Source organism: Pleurodeles waltl, chromosome 5 (genome assembly GCF_031143425.1).
Source record: "Pleurodeles waltl isolate 20211129_DDA chromosome 5, aPleWal1.hap1.20221129, whole genome shotgun sequence".
Lineage (NCBI taxonomy): Eukaryota > Metazoa > Chordata > Amphibia > Caudata > Salamandridae > Pleurodeles > Pleurodeles waltl.
In genome coordinates, this window is record NC_090444.1 from 841,755,958 (window position 1) to 841,780,620 (window position 24,663).

Below are 24,663 nucleotides of genomic sequence, written 5' to 3' on the forward strand. Positions count from 1 at the left end.
CAGCTGGCCACTGCCCAGTGGCCGTTTTGGAGTTTGAGCCAGGTGTATTGTGGGAGTTGTAGTCCGCACCCTCAAGGAGCAACTCAGAGCTTCTGGAACCTCTGGGTGAGCTGTGGACTCCCAATGGACCTTAAAATAGCTTCTGGAAGAAGATCCAGAAGTTTAGAGAAGATTGGAGAATTTTTTGGGAAAAAGCTCCATAGAGGGACCGACCCACCGCGGCAGCACTAGCCAGCTTGCCCCAACCGAGACCCGGCGTGACTTGCAGGTTCTTTCCGCTCAGAAAAAGTGACTAAGTCTGAATGTAGGAAGTTGACTGGGACCTCCTGAGCAGTGTATCCCAAGAGGGACGTTGGATCAAGATTCAGGTTCGGCCTGGTCAAAGGATTTTCATCTCGAAAAATTTGTTACGTCCGAACACAGAAATCTTCACCGAGGTCTCCTGCGACAAGTAACCGAGGAAGGGTACTAGGGAGGTCGGATCGGACTGGCGACTTCGTCCCGCGGAAGAAAATCTTCAAGGAAAAGTCAGAAGAAAAATATTTGAGGGAGGCCTCCAGCATGTTGTAGCCGAGCAGGGCTCCATCGTGGTCAGCCTTAAACGTTGACTTTGTTCCAGTCGAGGTGCGACCAGATGACCAGATTGGCACTTTTCAATTCAATGTGTTAGAAAACAGTAATTCTTTAAAAATCCATATCTCCGGTTCCCCTTATCCGATTTTATTTGTTTTGGTGTCATTTCAAAGATAAAAATATAATCTATATTTATCAATTGGTATTGGATTTTTATTGTGTTTTAGTTAATTACGGTTTTGTGATTTTTAAATGCTTTACACATTTGTCTACTAAGTTAAGCCTTGCTGCTCGTTGCCAAGCTACCAAGGGTTGTGCTGGGGTTAATTTATTGAGACCTAACTGAACCTAGTGGGGGTTAGTGGCCTATTGCTGAGTGTAGGTACTTACCTGCTGTAGGAGGCTGGACTGGCTTGTAGTGAGTACCAAGGGGTACTTGCACCTTGCACCAGGCCCAGTTATCCCTTATTAGTGTATAGGGTGTCTAGCAGCTTAGGCTGATAGATAATGGTAGCTTAGCAGAGCAGCTTAGGCTGAACTAGGAGACGTGTGAAGCTACTACAGTACCACTTAGTGTCATATGCACAATATCATAAGAAAACACAATACACAGTTATACTAAAAATAAAGGTACTTTATTTTTATGACAATATGCCAAAGTATCTTGGAGTGTACCCTCAGTGAGAGGATAGGAAATATACACAAGATATATATACACAATAGCAAAAATATGCAGTATAGTCTTAAAAAACAGTGCAAACAATGTATAGTTACAATAGGATGCAATGGGGAAACATAGGGATAGGGGCAACACAAACCATATACTCCAGAAGTGGAATGCGAACCACGAATGGACCCCAAACCTATGTGACCTTGTAGAGGGTCGTTGGGACTATTAGAAAATAGTGAGAGTTAGCAAAATAACCCTCCCCAAGACCCTGAAAAGTGAATGCAAAGGGCACTAAAGTTCCCCTAAGGACAAAATAGTCGTGTTAGAGGAATAATGCAGGAAAGACACAAACCAGCAATGCAACAACTGTGGATTTCCAATCTAGGGTACCTGTGGAACAAGGGGACCAAGTCCAAAAGTCACAAGCAAGTCGGAGATGGGCAGATGCCCAGGAAATGCCAGCTGCGGGTGCAAAGAAGCTTCGACTGGACAGAAGAAGCTGAGGTTTCTGCAGGAACGAAAAGGGCTAGAGACTTCCCCTTTGGTGGACGGATCCCTCTCGCCTTGGAGAGTCGTGCAGAAGTGTTTTCCCGCCGGAAGGACGCCAACAAGCCTTGCTACACGCAAATCGTGCGTTTGGCGTTTTTGGACGCTGCTGGGGCCCAGGAGGGACCAGGAGGTCGCAAATTGGACCTGCAGAGAGAGGGGACGTCGAGCAAGACAAAGAGCCCTCACTGAAGCAGGTAGCACCCGGAGAAGTGCCAGAAACAGGCACTACGAGGATGCGTGAAACGGTGCTCGCCGAAGTTGCACAAAGGAGTCCCACGTCGCCGGAGACCAACTTAGAAAGTCGTGCAATGCAGGTTAGAGTGCTGTGGACCCAGGCTTGGCTGTGCACGAAGGATTTCCGCCGGAAGTGCACAGGGGCCGGAGTATCTGCAAAGTCGCGGTTCCCAGCAATGCAGCCCAGCGAGGTGAGGCAAGGACTTACCTCCACCAAACTTGGGCTGAAGAGTCACTGGACTGTGGGGGTCACTTGGACAGCGTCGCTGGATTCGAGGGACCTCGCTCGTCGTGCTGAGAGGAGACCCAAGGGACCGGTGATGCAGCTTTTTGGTGCCTGCGGTTGCAGGGGGAAGATTCCGTCGACCCACGGGAGATTTCTTCGGAGCTTCTGGTGCAGAGAGGAGGCAGGCTACCCCCACAGCATGCACAAGCAGGAAAACAGTCGAGAAGGCGGCAGGATCAGCGTTACAGAGTTGCAGTAGTCGTCTTTGCTACTATGTTGCAGGTTTGCAGGCTTCCAGCGCGGTCAGCGGTCGTTTCCTTATCAGAAGGTGAAGAGAGAGATGCAGAGGAACTCGGCTGAGCTCATGCATTCGTTATCTAAAGTTTCCCCAGAGACAGAGACCCTAAATAGCCAGAAAAGAGGGTTTGGCTACCTAGGAGAGAGGAAAGGCTACTAACACCTGAAGGAGCCTATCAGCAGGAGTCTCTGACGTCACCTGGTGGCACTGGCCACTCAGAGCAGTCCAGTGTGCCAGCAGCACCTCTGTTTCCAAGATGGCAGAGGTCTGGAGCACACTGGAGGAGCTCTGGACACCTCCCAGGGGAGGTGCAGGTCAGGGGAGTGGTCACTCCCCTTTCCTTTGTCCAGTTTCGCGCCAGAGCAGGGGCTAAGGGGTCCCTGAACCGGTGTAGACTGGCTTATGCAGAATTGGGCACATCTGTGCCCAACAAAGCATTTCCAGAGGCTGGGGGAGGCTACTCCTCCCCTGCCTTCACACCATTTTCCAAAGGGAGAGGGTGTCACACCCTCTCTCAGAGGAAGTTCTTTGTTCTGCCATCCTGGGCCAGGCCTGGCTGGACCCCAGGAGGGCAGCTGCCTGTCTGAGGGGTTGGCAGCAGCAGCAGCTGCAGTGAAACCCCAGGAAGGGCAGTCTGGCAGTACGAGGGTCTGTGCTACAGACCACTGGGATCATGGAATTGTACCAACAATGCCAGGATGGCATAGAGGGGGCAATTCCATGATCATAGACATGTTACATGGCCATATTCGGAGTTACCATGGTGAAGCTACATATAGGTAGTGACCTATATGTAGTGCACGCGTGTAATGGTGTCCCCGCACTCACAAAGTTCAGTGAATTGGCTCTGAACAATGTGGGGGCACCTTGGCTAGTGCCAGGGTGCCCTCACACTAAGTAACTTTGCACCTAACCTTTACCAGGTAAAGGTTAGACATATAGGTGACTTATAAGTTACTTAAGTGCAGTGTAAAATGGCTGTGAAATAACGTGGACGTTATTTCACTCAGGCTGCAGTGGCAGGCCTGTGTAAGAATTGTCAGAGCTCCCTATGGGTGGCAAAAGAAATGCTGCAGCCCATAGGGATCTCCTGGAACCCCAATACCCTGGGTACCTCAGTACCATATACTAGGGAATTATAAGGGTGTTCCAGTAAGCCAATGTAAATTGGTAAAAATGGTCACTAGCCTGTCAGTGACAATTTGGAAAGAAATGAGAGAGCATAACCACTGAGGTTCTGATTAGCAGAGCCTCAGTGAGACAGTTAGTCACTACACAGGTAACACATTCAGGCACACTTATGAGCACTGGGGCCCTGGGTTACCAGGGTCCCAGTGACACATACAACTAAAACAACATATATACAGTGAAAAATGGGGGTAACATGCCAGGCAAGATGGTACTTTCCTACACCTGCCCTTACCAATACTCCACTTTCCAACACAGGTATAATGTATGCAGGATAGGCGTTTCCATGGGAAGAGCCACACAGAACTCATGTAGTGAAATTTACAACATTTCACTGCATCACGCAGGTACTTCCCTGCATCAGATTTTTTTCTGCCTGCTCATAGCAGGCGTAAAAATGAACACAGACCTTTTCTCTATGGGGCCCTCCTCCCATTGCTGGAGTAGTGTTTTTTTTTTTTTTACACTAGTCCAGCAATGCATACGTTTAAAGCCAACAGATGCATCTGAATTTCTGACGCATCTGTGAAAAAGTGTGCCAGGGAACTCTGAATTGTAAATACAGCACATCCATGGCATTGTTAGGGGATTGGAAGGCATCAAAGAAATATGAGGCTTCGTGGCCGATGCGTCAGATTCCTGTAAACGAAGCCCTGTAAGTAAAAAAAAATCTCCTTCAATATAAAGAGGAGAAAAATGTAGTAAAAAATGTTTTAACATTTTGTTTACTGCCAACGTGGGCATTTAAGATCCTCTACGATCCTGTACTGTGCACCACTGCCTGTCTCAGAAGAAATAATTATCTCCTTGCATAAGCAGCTAAAAAAGGAATTGTTCAGATATGCTGCTTTGCTATCTGCCTGCACAGTGAGTACCTGGGCAGGCACATTGTCACCAGGCTGAAAAGATGTGGGTGCCCCAGAGGAGTTATCAAGCACTGCAGCACGGGCTAACTCAGCCCAAGCAAGGTGTTCAGGGCGCATAGTTCTCAAATGTCGCCACAAGCGGTAGTCGCTTGTTCCGGCTGCCCCTGCTGAACTCTTTTTTGCATATGTTACAAATTACATATTTGGCAGAAACTTTCTTCCCATCAGGCCTCATCTGAAAAAATTGCCAGGACCAAGGACTCTCATTTTTGTGTGAGGTAGCCGACTTGCAGGAACAGGAGTAGGGTTCTCATGTGAATCAGAAGATTATATTCTGATCACAAAAAAATCAGCAAAGTCAGAGCGGAAGCCAAAAAGGGGGTAATTACAGAAACCTCCAATAGGCAAACTATACAGTATAGAAGGAATCTTTCTTTGCTAAATAAAGATATCCATATGAACCATTCATAATCTTTCCTTGGGATATCTTGCCTCTCCCAGGCATATTGCGGGTGTCTTGCTAGATGCCCACGAGAGCGTAAAAAAACGAGAACGTTCTTAATATCTCTAATGCAACAATACATCAAATGTTTTTCTACTTTAAACAACACTTCTCACGGCTTATTTTCTTCAAAATGACATAAAAAATGATTAATACAATCTACATACTGAAATTACTTTATTATTAAATATTAGCTTTTAATAATACCTGGCCAGGTGAAAAAGAAATCTGTAAGAGCAATCACAAACCTTAAAAATAGGTGTATAGAGTGAAAACACACAGTTTACAGTACATGAAAAAAATATCAGTGTCTTTTTGAAACTTAAATATGAATTGTATGTAAAGATACATACATAGACTATGAAAACTATGCTGGAAATATTTCCGCATACGCAAGTTATAAAAACGAAGAAGTTGAACATTCTCAGCACAAATATTATTGGATTAGTTAGTGTCTATGTATTTTTAAATATATTTTTGTTTTTAAAAAAAACCAACCCCACTCTGCGCACAGCCGTTGGCCCTGCGCAGCAAGAGTTGGCTGCAGGGCCATGTGGCCCTCTGCCCAGGGCCTATTTCTGCCCTGGGGGCCTGATCGCCCGGGCACCAGCCATCTGTACTGGGTGCCACACAGGGCACCCAGTGTGTAATGGGATTCTGTGGGGAGCCTGAAGGCCACCGCGGTCTATGCCGGCTCCCCACCTCCTGAAGGAGACGGCATTGTTGTCACAGAGAGCTGTCTGCTAAAGATGTAGCTCCCTCTCTGTAAGAGAAATAATTTCCTCTGTTTCTATGCCCAGATCTCTGTGGGCAGGGAAACCTCCACCTCGCAGCAAGTGAGATCTGTTTGAGAGCTCTCACTTGGTGCAAGCGGTGTGTCTGCTCTGTCTTAGCAGGGGCTGTCAAAGCTCTCCCCAAGTAAAAGCAAACAGCTATGTCACAGTGGTGAGCAGCCCGGGACATGGCAGAAGCCAGCTGGGGGGTGGTGGTCCCCGGGGCCATGTAGGGCTCCTTGAGGGGGGGCAGCACCCCCCAAACTTAAATAGCCATAGGGAGCAGGGGGTCCCTGGTGTTGCTGTTGGGCTGCACAGGCCCTCCCGCATTGAAAATTTCAATAGTTCCAGGGAGGTGGTAGTCCCCAAGGCTGAACCCCCCACCCCCACATTCATCATTTCATTAGCCATGGGGAGGTAGTGCACCCCCACATAAGTGCAGGAGACCGCCCTTACTTTTAATTTTTGCCATGGATTAGCGACCATGTCGCAAATCTGCAGCAAACACTTATTTTCTTTTTTTGCAAGTATTTTTTTGGCGTTGAGAGGGGGCCGCGGTGGGGTCAGGGTATACCTACCGTGCCCCTTTTCTTATTTTTTACCTTTCTTTCTAGGTCTCGGATGAAGCTGAGTCTGAGTCCCAAGATGGCTGCCAACACTTAGTTGTTGAAGTGTTCGCAGCCAATCAGATCGGGAGGGTTCGCAGAGCCCTCATAGGGGTAGTTATAGCAGAGCAGCTTAGGCTGAACTAGGAGACATGCAAAGCTCATGCAATACCACTCATAGTTACAGAGTACTTATACACAAGTAAAGGACAATACTCCATTTTACCAAAAATAAAGGTATTTATTTGGGTGACACAGTACCAAACATTTCTTAGGGACAGTACTCCTTCTGGAGGTAAGTATTATACACAATAGATACACTAGACACCAAAATTAGAAAAAGTAAATAGTCATAGAACAATGCAAGCAATAGGAAATGCTATAGATTGCAATGGGAGAACACAAACCATATACTAAGAAAGTGGAATGCGAATCAAATTCCCCCCTAGACAAGTGAAATGTGTGCAGAATCGCTGGGGGAGTAAGAATACAGTAAAGGTAAGTAAATTACCCCACGAGAGCCCAGAAAAGCAGGAGTAAAGTACTGCAAGTTTCCTTAGTACACACTACACCTTGTGATTGGGATTTTGCAGCAGCCAACCAAGTCTGCAAAGAACAACTGCTGGATTCCTGGACCTGAAGACCTGCAAAGGAAGAGAACCAAGTCCAGAGGTCGAAAAAAGTTCCAGGAAGGACAGGAGCCCCTGCTAGAAGAGGGTGCAAAAGAAGAGTCCCCGGTTAGTCGAAGACTGCAGGAATGCACCCTAGGAAAATGCCAGCGGATTCCTGTGTGATGCAAAAGATGTCTCACGGCGTGAAGATCTTTGCAGACGTGATTACATGTTTGAAGTCGCCAACAAACCTTGGCTACGACAAAAGTGCGTGTTGCGTCAAAATGGTGCTGGGTGGACCCAGGAGGGACCTGGGGGCTTCAACTCTGTGTGAGGAGGAAGAGGGGGTTCTCAGCACTTTAGAGAGCCCTCAGGTTGCCAGACAGCATCCACTGGAGTTGCAGGATCCGGGGACAAAAGAGGTGCAAAACGCGGTTGGTGCAGCACAACAAAAGAGGTTCCCACGCAGCCGGAGAACAACTCAGCGAGTTGAGCATCGCAGGATGAAGTGCTGGGGACCTGGGCCAGGTTGTGCAGGAGGTGAACAAGACGCAGTACACAGGGGTACCATTGCTCTCAGGGAAGGCAATGTCTTACCTCCTCCAAATTGCGTCAGAAGGACATCAGGACAGTCTATGTCAATGATGTCCACCCTCTATGTCCTTAGGAGCATGCTCGTCGCTGTGAGAGGAGTCTAAGGGTACCGGTCATCATCTTGGAAGGTCCCTGCTTTCCACTGGAGATTTCTTTGGCCCTTCTGGTGCAGGATGAAGACAGGGAGTCCCCAGAGCGTGCACACCGTGGAAACTGTTGCAGTTGCTGACTTGGAGCTGAGTTTGCTGAAGAAAAGTGTCTCTTGTAGACACTTTGTTGCAGTTACAGCGTTTCTTGGAGCAGGCTGCGGTTGATCTGAGGTCAGAAGAGTCTGAAGTTGTTGCAGAGGATTCCTGAAGGAAACGTGCAAGCAGAATCTGAAGAGAGCCCACAGGAGCAACCCTAAAAAGCCCTGAGAGGGGGATTGGCTACCTTATCAGGTATGGACCTATCATGAGGGGTCTCTGACATCCCCTGCTGGCACTGGCCACTCAGAGCCCTCCAGAGTGCCCCCGCACCTTGCAAAGCAAGATGGCTGAAGTCTGGGACTTACTGGAGGAGCTCTGGGCACCACCAATAGGGTGGTGATGGACAGGGGAGTGGTCACTCCCCTTTCCTTTGTCCAGTTTCGCGCCAGAGCAGAGGAGAAGGGGTCCCGGAACCGGTGTAGACTAGTTTATGCAATGAGGGCACCATCTGTGCCCTTCAAAGCATTCCAAGATGCTGGGGGAGGCTACCCCTCCCCAGCCTGTAACACCTATTTCCAAAGGGAGGGTGTAACACCCTGCTCCAGATGAAATGCTTTGTTCTGCCTTCCTGGGACTCGGCTGCCCAGACCCCCGGAGGGCAGAACCCTGTCTGTGAGGTGGCAGCAGCTGTAGCTGCAGTGCAAGCCTCAGAGAGCTGGTATGGCAGTACTGGGGGTCCATGGTGAAGCCCCCAGGATGCATGGAATTGGCTCCCTAATACTAGATTTGGAATGGGGGACAATTCCATGATCTTAGGCATGTTACATGGCCATATTTGGAGTTACCATTGTGAAGCTATATGTAGGTATTAACCTATATGTAGTGCATGCGTGTAATGGCGTCCCCGCACTCACAAAGTTCAGGTAAATGGCCCTGAATTATGTGGGGGCACATTTGCTAGTGCAAGGGTGCCATCACACTTAGTAACTCTGCACCTAACCTTCAGCAAGTGAAGGTTTGACACATAGGTAACTTATAAGTTACTTAAGTGCAGTGAAAATGGCTGTGAAATAGTGTGTGCACTATTTTATGCAGGCTGCAGTGGCAGTCCTGTGTAAGGGTTTATCTGAGCTCCCTATAGGTGGCAAAAGAAATGCTGCAGCCCATAAGGATCCCCCGGAACCACAATGTCCTGGGTACCTAGGTACCATATACTAGGGACTTATAAGGGGGGGGCAGTATGCCAACTTGGAGTGAAATACTGGGTAACCAGTTTGTAAGTTCAAATGTGGAACCAGAGAGAGCATAAGAACTGGAGTTCTCGTTAGCAGGACTCTAGTGACACAGTTAAGCATACTGACAAAAACAGTGAAACAGACTGACAAGTAGGCCACAAAGTATGAGCACTGGGCTCCTGGCTGGCAAGATCCCAGTGACATTCGTAAAACACACTGACAAACAGGCCACAAATGGGGGTAACTAGGCCAGAAAGAGGCTACTTTCTCACATGGCAGTAGAGTTCTGCCTGCTATCTTTGCCAGTGGGATACATACATAGTCCCACTATCCGTCACCAGCTGTGGCAGAGCACCTGGATGAAGTACCTGTCATTCCAGGTGTGCAATTGACCCATTACGTTGACGATGTGATGCTTCAGGGAGAGACAGAAGAACAGGTGCAGACTCAGTTGGAGAGGGTGGTGGAACTCTTGCAGAATAAGGGATGGATGATTAACACAAATAAGACACAAAGACCGGGGGCGTGGCTAGCCTGCCGGCAAGTTGGCCGTCACTTTGTGAGGCTCTGCCAGGATGAGGGCTTTCTTCTTCATTTCCCCTGCCGGGAGCGGCAGAAACAGCGCTCCCCTGGCCGGATGGCCTGCTGTTTGTGACGGTGCATCCGCCCGTCCTGAAATTGAGGCTGACCAGGGCTTGTGACGGCCAGCGGCGGAGAGGTGGGCTCGGCCGGTGTTGCGCCTGTGGCGCTGGAGGCATGCCTGGAGTTTGCGGTCGGCCGCGCACCGCCTGGGCGTGACGAGGGAGCGGCGGCCGCGCACCGGTTGGAGCGGGCCAGAGACGAGGTGTCGCTTGGGAGGTCGGTTCGGCGGTCTTTTCGGGCCACGGCCACTCGCCAGCCCCCGCATCCCCGGGACGCGTGGCTGCTGCTGCTGGGCCTCGTGGCTTGGCGCGGAGAGGCGCTTCTCAGCCTTTGGGGCCGGTGGGTTTGGCGGCTCGCGGATGGGCCGGGCTTGCGGGCGGCCAGCGGGGGCCTGCCCGGTTGTGGTGCCTTCAGCTGCGGGGGCCCCCTGGAACTGGTGATCGCGGGGTGCCCCCCTGTTGCGGGGGCGCTGAGCTCGGCCTTGTGGTCGGGCAGGGCTCGCATTGGACCCCCTGGTGGGGGGTTCCCGAGGGGGGGGGGGGTCGTTGGGTGGCCCCATCGCCGGCTGGGGGGGGCCTCCCTTACATTTCCCACGCGGCATGTTTGTATCTTGGAGTTTTTGGATGCTGGAGACGACGTGTTGGTGATTGCGGAGGCCTACATTGGACTTTGCTCCATGCCTGTGGTTAATCAGGAGGTGAGCTGCCAGCATTGAAGGTGCACAGAGACTATTACTGGGACCAAGAGGCTAGCGTCTGGAAGGTACTGCATTGGTATTGGAGTTTTCCTGCACGACGCCGCTCTGGAGGCAAACTTTTTGTGCTTATTTCCTGTTTTTGGGCCTCTGTGGTGCATTCCCCTCTGTGGTCTTTGGCGGCAGACATTATGGGCAAGGCGGAGCAGCGGCAGGCGAAGATTTCTTTTGATGGAGGCAGGAGGAAAGGTGGTATGCCTGCATCGCAGTCTGGGGAGGCGCCGATGGAGGAAGGGCCCTCGGACACTTCAGTTAAGTCTATGTTTTTGGATCTTAAGAGTAGCTTGGCGGGCATAGATGCTAAACTGGACCACTTAACTGAGCAGATGGACTGTACCAGGGCCAGAGTGGATGATCACGATGTTCGTTTTGAGCAGCTAGAGTCACACACATTGGAGTTGGAGGATCAGCGGCATGGAGAGCGGGAACGATTGTTGCGGATGGAATGGGTGCTAGAGGTAATACGATCAAAAAACGAAGATTTGGAAGCACGGTCTCGTCGCAACAACATTAGGATGATTGGTCTTCCAGAGTCCACGGATATGAGCAGGATGGAGGACTTTATGGAGAAAAGGTTTGCAGACCTATTTCCTGGTGAGCTCTCTTGAATGCTGGTAATGGAGAGGGCTCACAGGTCGCTTGGACCCCGGCCTCCCCCTTGGACCCCGGCGCGACCCATTATTTTCCACTTACTGAATTATCGTGATAGAGACGCTGTGCTGAGGCTGGCTAGAGAAAGACGTCCGGTGCTATATAGGAGCTCTGAGTTAAACTTTTTCCCAGATTACACTCCGAGTTTGCAGGCGGCGCGCAGGGCATTTCTGCCAGTTAAACCCTCCCTAAATCTGACTGATGCTTGCTTTTCTCTTATCTACCCTGCGAAGCTTCGTATACAGCATGGAGGCGCATTGCATTTCTTTACGGACCCGAAACTGGTGGCTAAGTTCGTTAAGATGATTCCCCGGAGACCTACAACTGAGGGAGCGAGTGATCCTGGAGCGGAGCGAGCAAACCTCAGTGACACTTATTGACTGCCTTTGGGGCTGGAGTACCAGTAGGCCTTGATGCCTGTCCGGCAATGCTGCTGTGGTGCCTTTGTTTCCCTTTTATGTGCCGCTCGGACACTATTACTGCTTCTCTAGCCCTCTGCCCTCCCCAGCCCGTCTGCTCAGTTGGCGGGTTGGGTGGCTAGCCCTACGTCCCTTGGAAGAGTCCTCTCACTATGTTGTGGGCCTTTGATCTCCTTTTTGTGGGGTTGGGGGGGTTCCTTGCTCTGACCCATTTGGGGGGTCTGCGTGGGAGGGGGACGGGACTTCGTAAAGTCTAGTTCTTCCTTTGTTGTTTTTTTTTTTTCTCTTTGTCCTCTCGTTTTGGATCCGACTGGTGGGTGGCAGAGAGTGGCTTGGCAGCGGGGAGTACTGGCTTGGTGCTTTGGTGGTGCTGGGAGGGATGACAGCGGTTAGTGCCGCATCTGCCGCGGGGGGCTCTCCGGGATGCAGTGTTCCGTGAGGGGGTTCGCAAGGCTATCATACAATTTTTCTAATGAGAACAGTGGGTCGGTGAGCTCTGCCAGGACGCTCTGGGAGGCTTTCAAGGTGGTTATTCGCTGAGTGTGTTTTTCTAAGCAGCATGGAATGCTTTGTGCGCTGCGGCGGGAGTTGGCTGAGTTGGAGTCGCGAATTGCTGAGTTGGAGGCGAAATTGGTTGTGGATTGGGCTGGCGACACGTTGGCGGCTTTACGGAGCGCGGTATCTCAATATGAAGAAGCATCCCTGCGGGAAGTCTGCTTTTTGGGGAAATACGCCAGGGCGTGGCGCTATGGTGAGGGAGACAGAGCCGGGCGAACGCCTGCGAACATGTTGTGCAAACCCTGGGCCAGTGGCTATGTCACTGAAATAGATGGGCTGGAGGGTGAGCTGGTGGCTGGGACGGAGGGAGTCATGAAGGTTTTTACTAGATATTTTATGGATTTGTACTCTTCGCCCGCCGAGCTGAACTCTGAAGCGGCGCAGGCCTATTTTTCAGAGATTAGCTTGCTCTGGTTTGAAGATGCACATAGAGCTTATTTTGACGTGCCCTTCTCGGGGGAGGAGATTAAAGCGGTAATTAATGGCTTGCCCGGTGACAAGTCCCCGGGATTAGATGGCTTGACTCCTGCTTTTTATAAAGAGTACTCCGATATATTAGCCCCTCAACTGCTGGAGGTCTATGCCGAGGCGATGGAGACCGGGGTTCTTCCTGCTTCCCTTCGGGAGGCGCAGATTGTCACGATTAAGCCTGGAAAGGATCCCCATAGCTGCGATTCGTACCGCCCGCTCTCTATGATTAATATGAACAGTAACATTTTAGAAAAATTGATAGCGGCGAGGCTGCAGCCGTTGATGCCGTGATTGGTTCTCCCACACCAGTCTGGATTTGTTCCGGGGCGGTCGACGATGCATAATCTGTGCACGTTCTTTGCAGTGGTGGGTGGCCTCGCTGCAGAGGAGGAAGCTGCTGCAGTGTTTTTGGACGCCACAAAGGCATTTGATTCTCTGGCCTGGCCACATTTATTTGCGCTGCTGGGCAGGGTGGGCCTGAGTGCGCAATTTGTGAAGCTGATTCGATTGCTGTATACGGACCCTGTCACTCGACTGCGGCTGAATGGTAGCATTTCTGACCCCTTCCCGGTGGCCCCGCCAGGGATGCCCTTTGTCCCTGTTACTTTTTGCACTAGCAAAGGAGCCGTTGGCGGCTTTTCTGCGACAGCACCATAACAGTAGGGGGGGCTGCCGTTCCAACAGCGACCTATACTAATTTTGATGTATGCCGACGATGTTGCATTATATGTGCGCGAGCCGAGCAAGAACCTTGATGTCCAGCTTAATGAGGTCGTCCGATTTGGCGCCTTCTCTGGTATAACGATAAATTGCTCTAAATCGGTTGTGCTGCCCCTCACTGCTGGAACCGCAAGCTTTTCGTCGCGATATCCCATCGAGTGGGCGGGCGGCCGGGTCAGATACGTGGGAATCTGGCTGAGTTGTGATGTAGAAACTCTTTGGCTAGCCAGCTATGGCAGGTTGGTAGCTTGGCTAGAGGACAGGATTGAGGTATGGCGTTCGTTGCCGCAGTCACTTATTGGGCGCATTGGGATCGCCAAGATGGTCGCGCTGCCAAAATTTCTGTATCTCTTTGTTAACCTTCCGCTGGCGCTTACTGCTGGTTTCTTGCGGCAGCTCCATTCGGCCCTGGTGCAGCTGGTCTGGGCGGGCGGGCAGCCAGGATTGCTTGGGAGAAGCTGATGCTGCCATTCGAGCTGGGTGGTCTTGCTGCCCCTGATCTGGAGCTTTATTACTATTGTGCGCAGGCCCACTTTGCGTACTACTGGATCCACCTCATGAAGTATTTACCTCACCTTGCGCCTGAGAGTGATGCAGTGTGGCCGGACAGGTTGCCGAGAGTCCTTGGGTTCTTGTCTCAGCCCTGGTCTCGGGGCGTGGACACAGTTGCATGCACTTCCGGAGTTTCGGCGGCTTTACTACGCTGGTCAGGGACTTGTGAACCCTTTGCTCCTGCGATTCCGGTGCTAGATGTTGCTGAAGAGAGAATGTCCCGGGATGTGCGGATGCAAGACTTCCTTGCTGACTCCAGGCTGTCGTCGTTGGGAGATTGGTTTGAATGGGAGCGATTGATTTCTCCGGAGGAGGCGCTTAGTGCTGGAGCGGATAATGCTTTACATCAGTTATATGTGTTGCGTGTTTATGCGATGCTCCGTGCGGGATTTGCCAAAGACATGCCAGGTGCTGGAGATGCTGTGGTGCGCGCAGTCACCGCGTAGATTCATCACCAAGCTGTATGGGTGTTTGCAGGAACAGCAGAGCGATGTAGCCATGGCTGGTAAGGCAAAGTGGGAGCTGGATGTTGGGGAGGATATCTCTGAGGCAATGTGGAGAAGCTGCTGTGCGCACCTGAGAGCGCTGTCCCCGAACTATCGACTGCAGCTTATTCATTTCAGATTTCTACATCGTTTATATTACACCCCTCGAAGTTTGTATGCTATGGGACTGCGTGCAGATGCAGTGTGAAAGGTGCTGCGCGCTGGATGCCGATTTCATGCATTTGGCGTGAAATTGCAGGGAAGTGTGTGCCTTTTGGCTGGAGGTGATGAAGGCGATTGCGGAAAGGACTGGCTTGGATCTACCTCTCCCTCCTGTGTTGCCGCTGCTTGGACTGGTGGATGAAGTGCCGCCAGTTTGGAGACGACTGGTGGGAATGCTGCTATTGCTGGCTAAAATAAGAGTGGCGATGTACTAGGGGAGGGGCAGGGCCCCTTGTGGGGCTGATTGGCTGCGTGATGCGGTGTTCTGTCAGGAGCAATTAATGACTTTTTGGGAGCTGGCCCCTGAGTGCTCTCGCCCCATGGATATCTGGGCCCCGCTACACTCCTTCTTGGAGTCTCATAAATGATACGCAATGCGCTTCTATCCGTCTGAGTGGTCATGCACATAGAGGATTGGCCTGTCGTTACCCAGCAGCGCCATGCATGCTGTTAGGTTGGATGATTCTGCAGCCTGTGTCCACCCTGCCGCCCCCCATCCTTATCTTGTTGGTGGTTGTTGTTGTTTCTTCCGCCCTGGGAGAGTGACAGCATTCAGATTCTATCCTAGCAGTGTGCTCTAATGCTATTTCTTCTGTTGGCTGGAATCTGATGCTTTGAGCACGTTGGGAATCTCTTCTTGCTGTATTTTATTATTGGCTGACTCCAATAGCTAATGTATGTACACTGCTGAACTATATATGTTTGTATTTGCTCCACTCCTGGGGCTGTCGTTGTATGTTTTAAAAATTTGCATTAATAAATAAATAAAATAAATAAATAATAAGACACAAGGACTATTTCAAAATGTGAAGTTTCTAGGGATTCAATGGAATCAGGGACACAGAGAGGTGTTAACGCAAGCGAAGTCAGATTTTGGCCCCTTTGCACAAAGTGACAAGGAAGAAACATGAGTTTGAATGGGGTGAAGAGCAGCAGTGTGCTACTGATTTGACAAAAGAAGCAATTCAACAGGTTTTAGACTTGTGACCAGTGTTTGAGGGAGACATTGAGTTACATGTAACTGTTCAGGGACAATATGCAAATTGGAGTATGTGGAAAAAACAAGGATGGACGAGGGTGCCCATTAGGTTCTGGACTAGGAAACTACCTAACTCTGCTTTTGGCCTGTTATTGGGCTCTAGTGGATACTGAGCAAATAACACTAGGTCATAATGTAATTCAAAGACCTGAAATACCAATCAGGCAGTGGGGGATGAGTTCACCTAAATCTCACTGTAGAGGACATGCACAAGAGGCTAATATCAAATGCTGGAAATGGTACATGCAAGACAGAGCTCGAGTAGGACCGGCAGACACTGCAGCCCTACATGAACAAGTGTCACAAGGCCCTGTATAGGATGAGGAGAGGATGCAGGAGGTACCACAGGTAAAAGAGTCACCAGTGAGATGGGGTACGCCATTTGAAGCCTTGTCCCCTGAGGATAGGAAGCATGTATGGTTTACTGATGGTTCATCCAAATATGTGGGTACCAAAAGACATAAAGACATTGGAAACCGGTGTCATATAATCCAGTTACTAAAATGTTGTTGACCACTACAGGAGAAGGGAAAAGTAGCCAATATGCAGAGTTGTACGCTGTGTATCAGGATCTAAAGCAAGAGCTGCCTGGAACTTGTCCTATTTAAACTGATTCATGGTCCACTGGCAATGGGTTAGCCACTTGGCTTCCCACATGGCATGCACATAACTGGTTCATCCATTCCAAGGAGGTGTGGGCAGAGTTGTGGCAAGAAATTTAGGAATTGCTAGAACAAAGTACAGTTCCCGTATATCATGTAGATGCTCATTGTCCCATTGACTCACTAGAACTTTGGTTCAATTCGCTTGCAGACGACAAAGCCAAACTCTCAGAGGCAGAAATGGCAACACAGGATTCTGACTTGGTGGGGATAGCTAAATGGGCGCACCCAAATGTGGAAACCTGGGAGGAAAAACCAGCTTACAGGAGGGCAGAGATTAGAGGGATGTATGTTCCCCTAGACTTGATAAAAACAGTGATTTTGCAATGTCCTGTTTGTCAGCACACACAACGGAGTTCCGTGCCGCAAACAGTCAAAGGTCGACTGGTGAGATTAAAGTTACCAGGACAGATATGGCAAATTTATTACATTGGACCACTATCCTTAGTCGCGGGTGTCAATATGCCTGCACAGTAGTGGACACTTACTCTGGGTACCTGACTGTTGTCCCTTGCAAATGTGCCACACAGCACAACACCACCAGAACTTTGGACTTGTTAATGTTATACTATGGATTACCACTCCAGGTCCAGAGTGACAATGGGTCACACTTCAAAGAAAAATTGGCGCAGGACTACTGTTCTCAGCACAATATTGAGTGGATTTATCATATCCCACATTATCCACAAACCTCAGGACTGATTGAGAGGATGAATGGCCTACTGAAAGCTCAGTTGTGAAAATTATCTGATGGGACTATGAAAAACTGAATACAGCACTTAAATGATGCCCTCCGGATTCTGAATAATAGACCATTAACAATTGCTGAAACACCCTTGATGCGAATGCCAACTCCAGCTTTGCAGATACAACCACATGTGCCCACCACATACTGGGAAATAAAACCTGGAGCTTTAGCGCCTTACAGAGCTACACCTGAATCCGCAGGTCTTGACTTTCATACTTTACAAGCTTACAGACTGAAACCACAAGACATGGCACTGTGCGAGACAGGTGTTGGAGTACAGATTCCCCCAGAGCATTTTGGATTGATTGCTCCCAGATCTAGGCTGGCCCTTAAAGGTATTCAGGTTTTAGGGGGGTTATTGATGCAGATTACCAAGGAGAAATCAAAGATATTCTGTTGAACAGCGGAGAAGCTGATTTATTCATACAGATTGGGGACAGAGTTGCTCAACTTGTCATAATTCCACTGTATGGAGGACTGGTGAGTGTAGGAAAGTACCATCTTGCCTGGCACGTTACCCCCATTTTTACCATATGTATGTTTGTTTTTTACTGTGTCACTGAGATCCTGCTAGCCAGGACCCCAGTGCTCATAAAGTATGCCCTGTATGTGTTCCCTGTGTGGTGCCTAACTGTATCACTCAGGCTCTGCTAATCAGAACCTCAGTGTTTATGCTCTCCCTGCTTTTTATATTTGTCACTGCAGGCTAGTGACTAATTTTACCAATTCTTATTGGCACACTGGACCACACTTATAATTCCCTAGTATATGGTACCCAGGGTATCGGGGTTCCAGGAGATCCCCATGGGCTGCAGCATTTCATTTGCCACTCATAGGGAGCTCAGACAATTCTTACACAGGACTGCCACTGCAGCCTGAGTGAAATAACGTCCACGTTATTTCACAGCTATTTTACACTGCATTTAAGTAACTTATAAGTCACCTATATGTCTAACCCTCACTTAATGAAGGTTAAGTGCAAAGTCACTTAGTGTGTGGGCACCTTGGCACTAGCCAAGGTGCCCCCACATTGTTCAGGGCAAATTCCCCAGACTTTGTGAGTGTGGAACACCATTACACGCGTGCACAATGGTAACTCCAAACATGGCCATGTAACATGTCTAAGATCATGGAATTGTCACCCCAATACCATTCTGGTATTGCGGTGACATTCCCATGCATCCCCGGGTCTCCAGCACAGAGCCCAGGTACTGTCAAACTAACTTCCCGGGGTCTTCTCTGCAGCTACCGCTGCTGCCAACCCTCAGACAGGTTTCTGCCCCCCTGGGGCCTGGGCAGCCCAGTTCCAGGAAGGCAGAACAAAGAATTTCCTCTGAGAGAGGGTGTTACACCCTCTTCCTTTGGAAATAGGTGTAAAGGGCCTGGGAGGAGTAGCCTCCCCTGGCCTCTGGAAATGCTTTGAAGGGCACAGATGGTGCCCTCCTTGCATAAGCCAGTCTACAACCCCAGCCCTGCAAAACCACAACAAAGTAGCAAGAAGACTACCAGCAACATTGTAGCGCCTCATCCTGCCAGCTTTCGCGACTGTTTTCTGGTGGTGCATGCTCTGAGGGCTGTCTGCCTTCACCCTGCACTGGAAGCCAAGAAGAAATCTCCTGCGGGTCGACGGAATCTTCTCCCTGCCAATGCAGGCACACAACCTCTGCATCACTGGTCCTCTGGGTCCCCTCTCATCCTGAAGAGCGTGGTCCCTGGAACATAGGAGCAGGGTCCAAGTGTCTCCGACAGTCCAGTGGCCCTTCTGCCCAAATTTGGTGGAGGTAAGTCCTTGCCTCCCCACGCCAGACAGTAATCCTGTGTACTGCGTGAACTGCAGCTGCTAGGGCTTCTGTGCACTCTTGCAAGACTTCTTTCGCGCACAGCCTAGCCCAGGTCCCCAGCACTCCGTCCTGCATTGCCCAACTCACTGAGTTGGACTCCGACTTCATGGGACTCCCTTTTGTTGTGCTGAGTCGACCGTCGTACTCAGATCTTCTGAACGCCCATTCAGGTGCTTCTACAGGTGCTGCCTGCTTCTGCGTGGGCTCTCTGTGATGCTGTGCGCCCCCTCTGTCTCCTCCTCCAAGGGGCGACCTCCTGGTCCTTCCTGGGCCCTGGCAGCACCCAAAATCCTCAACACCGACTCTTGCAGCTACCAAGGCTTGTTTGCGGTCTTTCTGCGTGGAAACAACTCTGCGTCGTCCAGCACGCCGTGGGACATCTTCTGACCAAAGGAGAAGTTCCTGGCACCTTCCGTTGTTGCAGAATCTTTGGCTTCTTCCACCCGGAGGCAGCCCTTTTGCATGTTCATCCGGGGTTTAGTGGGCTCCTGCCCCCCCTGGACACTTGCCTGACTCTTGGACTTGGTCCCCTTCCTTTACAGGTCCTCAGTTCCAGGAATCCGTCTTCAGTGCTTTGCAGTCAGTTGTTGTCCTTGCAGAATCTCCGATCTCGACTTTACTGTCTTTCTGGGGTAGTAGGGCAACTTTACTCCTACTTTTCAGGGTCTGGGGGTGGGGTATCTTGGACACCCTTAGTGTTTTCTTACACTCCCAGCGGCCCTCTATACACTACACTAGGCCTGGGGTCCACTTGTGGTTCGCATTCCACTTTTGGAGTATATGGTTTGTGTTGCCCCTAGGCCTATTTCTCCCTATTGCATTCTATTGTGTTCTACAGTGTTTGCACTACTTTTCTAACTGTTTACTTACCTGGTTTGGTTTGTGTGTGTATATTTTGTGTATATTACTTACCTCCTAAGGGAGTATATCCTCTGAGATACTTTTGGCATATTGTCACTAAAATAAAGTACCTTTATTTTTAGTAACTCTGAATATTGTGTTTTCTTGTGATATAGTGCTAAGTGATATAAGTGGTATGGTAGGAGCTTTGCATGTCTCCTAGTTCAGCCTAAGCTGTTCTGCTATAGCTACCTCTATCAGCCTAAGCTGCTAGAAAACCTCTAATCTACTAATAAGGGATAACTGGACCTGGCACAAGGTCTAAGTACCACAAGGTACCCACTATAAGCCAGACCAGCCTCCTACAGTGAGGAAGGGGACTGACCCAGCCGTTCTTACTGTAAGTGGGGAGGGAGGTTTTGGTTCAACTGACAAAACTCCTGGTGCTTAAGTGTGGGTGGAATCCCCAAATGGCCCTCCAGAACCTGCAGAAATTCTAGCAAAGGGCCCCAATAATGTTCTGATGATCATGAAACCAGGAAAGGAAAAATGGGAACATATCCCAGCTGACAAATGTTATGTGCTAGAATGATGATACTTGTTTCTTTTACAGATCATTCTACAGCTTGCCTTTGCCTGAGGGTGCCGTGTGGTTTCCTTTTGGGCATGTGGGGTCAGGAGGGACCCAACACCCCCAACTTCAACCTGATTGATCGATCATGTTGCGCAACACCCTTACTACATCTGAACAACAATATATGTATGGATTCATTTGGCACAGACCAAGATCTGACTTCTGCATGGGCGCCATGAGAAGCACTGTGGAAGTCTTGACAACCTGGTTAATCGCCATACCAACACCAACCAGCACCTTGTTAGAAATTTCCAACGCCACCTACCAGGATAAAGATGAGCAAGAACATAATGTGGAAACCCACTTCAGTCCCTATGAGTATTGCAGGGACTGTCAGGAAGCAACCGATGAGAAGTGGGACAATCTCACTCAAATAGTTACATACAACATTACTACCGGTTATGTGTGTTACTACATGTCCTGCAACTCGTGATGTTGGGAAATGCATTCAATTGCACTTAGAAAAGAAAGTATCAACTTCTCAAAACATACCGTAGGAACATAAGGTTTTGCGCTTTTACCGGACAGATCGACATTGTAAAAATATGTCAAATCACATGGCTTGTCATCATCTAGTGACTGCTGCCAGTCACATTAAACATGTCAAGTTGCCAGTTGGCTGGCTGTTCTTGTGTGGGAACCTCACTTTTACCTACATCCCAGCTAACATAACAGGCAGACCATGTGCTTTTACACGCCTGGGACTCATGATGTTTCCATCTAACTGTATACATACTCGTTATCCTTGAGACACTATGCAATTAAATGAAGATTGTGATTCAAATATCCAATTATTATCCAAATCTGAATATATTAGCTTAAGTCTTTCTGTTGTAGGCGTGCCTGGCGTAGCTGTATACAATACCAGACTGATCAACAAATTAGCATGTCTAATGGTTAAAGACATTAACCATACTTCTATTGCTTTATCTGAATTTGTATTAGATGTGTGTAGTACTAGAAAAGCTGCATTACAAAACAGGGCTGCCATAGACTATCTGTTGTTGTAACATAATCAAGGTTGTACAGAATTTGAAGGTATGTGTTGTTTAAACCTTTCAGACCACTCTAAATCTATCCAGGCCCACATTAATACACTACATACTTTAGTGAAAGGAGTAAAACAGGATGTGGATCAGGGATGGTGGGACTGGTTGTTTCAGTGGTTACCTGATTCTGGATAATTGCGCAAAGTTTTGGGTGGAATGTTTGTGGTAATAGCTCTTATTATATTATTCTGTTGCTATGTACAATGTATTCTCAATTTTCTTGCAATGTTTAGACCGAAAAAAGTTGATTTTAAACCTATAGGTATGAAAGTCATTAGTCAAAGGGTGGAGTGTAGTGATATTTCTGTTTTGACCACTGACTCCGTGTCGTACCACTTTGCACTTGGCTTAGCTGTCCACTGTCACATTAGCATTCACACGTTACAGACTCCATTTTGCATTCAGCTTAGCCCTAACTTCACCGCCATGTTAAGGTTGCAAGTATTTTTCCGTACAAAACATGTTATACAACGTGTTTTCTCATTCATGTTTTTATTCTGTTCTTTCTAAAAAAGGGCTAGGACATAATGTGGAGGAGTCATTCAGTCAACAAGATAAGGATGTACTAGGATGATGTTTATTGTATGGCAGGGAACGGTTTAGTTTTGGTAGGGACACTTTGGGAACTTGGCCATTTCCAACATGTTTCTTTCAGAGCTGACCTGAAGTAGCTTTGAATAACTTGGAGTGGGGGAGGTTTTCTAGAACTCTCTCCTCTGGTATGTTTAAGGTATATAAGAGACCCAGGATTGACAGTGGGTGATTCAGAGACTTCGGCTAGGATTTTGACGTTGAATGCCTGACACCCCATGAGGGCAGATCTCTCTTTCTCTTCCGCAGCCGATCTCGGAGTCTACGGCTTGAAGCTACTGAGAGAAAGATGAAAAAGCAGCTGGGCCCCATGGTGATTAATTTTTACTAATTATTTGCTTTGCATTGTGTATGAATATATATATATATGTGTGTATTTGAATCTTTGCTTGTATATATTTGCTGTTTATAGATTGAAGATTATTTGTACATGTTCTCACTTTATTGTTGAGCTCATTTTAAAAGGTGCACTTTGGGTTGTACTGACCTTCCTTCACAAGCCTTGCAGAGCGATTTAATAAATGTCTTCTTTAGACTACGAAGTGCATTTCAGAGATTCCTTTTGACTCTTTTCAGTGTGTGTATTTTGGCTCGGTCAGCAGTAAAGCAAAACATCTCCTTTATGATTGTCATTCAACCCACATATATCACAATTCTGAAGTAAATCCAGCTGCCCTGAGACTCCTCATATACATTCTTATAACTGTTCTCCACCCTTCAGCTGATGTAAACTTGTCTGTTTATTTCTCCTCTTGTGTTGTACCTGCACGAGCACCCCCCCCCCCTCCAAATCCCACCTGTGCAAACCTGCCTCCTCCCTTGGAAAACTCACTTCCCAACTCACCACCCCCCTCCACCACCTTAAGGCAGTCAGACCACCTATGGCCAGACTGATGACTATTTGAGACCCACTTCTTGTTCCCTAACCCCCTTCCCGGCGCTAAACCACAACATCTGAAGGAAGCTCCAAAGAGATCAGGGGTGTGGAATTTATTAAAATATCTACTTGTCCAGGGGACAGGTTGCTTCTCAAATCTACTTGTCCTGTAAAAAGATCTACTTGTCCCTTTGGTGCCATGTAGTGTGGCGACAAATTATGGCAGAAATTAATAGCCTCTCTGATTATGCCAGGGCTACTACCATAGTAGGGCTTGAATACTTGGAGTTTCAATCCCTACTGTAGAAATTTCCTTATTTTGCCACCTTTCTGCAGATCTGCATACTGGGGCTGGAGGAAGCAGTAAGCAATAGTTCCAGGGCTGGAATGCCTTTGAGTCTGCAAACCTACTAACCTGCATGTTTTAAAGATTTTTACCAGCTTCTCTCTAATATTTTCCCATAATAAGAAAGGTTGGACATTTACTCCTGACAATGGCAGAATTAGAACTTCTTCCAGGGTTGGGAAGAAAGTGGCTGGAGGGAAAATGAACTTGCAAATGCTCAATAGATTTTCACATGAGCAAATCTACACATCATATTTACCCACGCTAAAATACAGTTCACAAATATTTTATAGGGGTACGACATATACCATGGGTGCACTTTTGTGACTTTCTTTAAGAATTTGGGGCCACAAGTAGGTAGGTTCAGATTTGTGACCTGCAAATTGCGAGTCGCAAATCCGAATGTAGGATGGTGTCCTTGACACCATCTGTGATTCGCAAGGGCTTCGCAAATGCCCACATCATGAATAATCATGAGGGGGGTCGCAATTTGCGACCCGCTCACGAATGGTGGCCTGCTGGAGACAGCAGACCACCATGTCTGTGACTGCTTTTCAATAAAGCAGTTTTTTTTGTAATGCAGCCCGTTTTCCTTAAAGGAAAAAGAGATGCATAACAAAAACGAAAAATGAAACGTTTTCGTTTCATTTTTTCAGAGCAGGCAGTGGTCCACAGGACCACTGCTTGCTCTGAAAAAATGTTTACAGTAACATTCACAATGGGAAAGGGGTCCCATGGGGATCCCTTCCCTTTTGCGAAAGTGTTAGCACCCATTTGAAATGGGTGCAAACTGCGATTGGTTTGCGCCCGCGGTCACAAAACAATCCTACATTGCACTGCGAGTTGCAATTAGGAAGGGAACACCCCTTCCTAATTGCGAGTCGCAAACCCGTTTTGTGATTCGGTAACCAGGTTACTGAATCGCAAAACTGGGTTTGTGCATCGCAATGTGCTTTTTGCACGTCGCAAACAGCGAAAGTCGCTGTTTGCGACATGCAAAAAGCTACCTACGTGTGGGTCTTGGTCCCTAATTAGGTCTGGTGTTAACAAAGACATTTTGTTCTTATTAAACTTCTATTTCTCTCTCTTTCGGCTGGCTTTACTGCGAGTGATCGCATTCTGCTCTTCCACAAGGAACATATTGCCACACAAAGTAGTTTTGTTCAGTGTCAGGAACTACAGTGGCAATCAGTGACGTAACGAAACTGGAGGGTGCCCCTTTGCAAAGAACATGGAGGAGCCCCCTCTCCAGACTCACTCAGGGCAGGTGCTGTGCTGACGGGGCCCCCTGGAGGGCGGCTGCAGGGCCTTTGTTATGCTGCTGGTGGCAACGTGTGCTTTAAGAGTTCAAAAACTTTTTGGGGGGGTTTTGCCAATGTTTGTTACAATGTTGAGGGCCTGGTAGCTCCCACAACAATAAAGTGTTACAAAAGCCATGTCAAAACAAGAC

The 24,663-nt window shown here is 48.6% G+C and overlaps 1 protein-coding gene and 1 long non-coding RNA gene across 9 annotated transcripts in view; one reads left to right on the forward strand and one right to left on the reverse strand.

The window, feature by feature from the left end:
* LOC138296084 (uncharacterized) overlaps positions 1 to 22,495 on the forward strand; it is a 331,416-nt gene extending 308,921 nt beyond the window's left edge. The window contains exon 4 of the long non-coding RNA XR_011203750.1: positions 20,330 to 22,495. This is a non-coding gene — a long non-coding RNA (uncharacterized lncRNA). The remainder of the gene's footprint in view (positions 1 to 20,329) is intronic.
* The window catches only part of LOC138296083 (zinc finger protein 773-like), a 464,416-nt gene that overhangs the window by 387,366 nt on the left and 52,387 nt on the right, over positions 1 to 24,663 (reverse strand). The gene's annotated exons all lie outside the window — the stretch shown is intronic.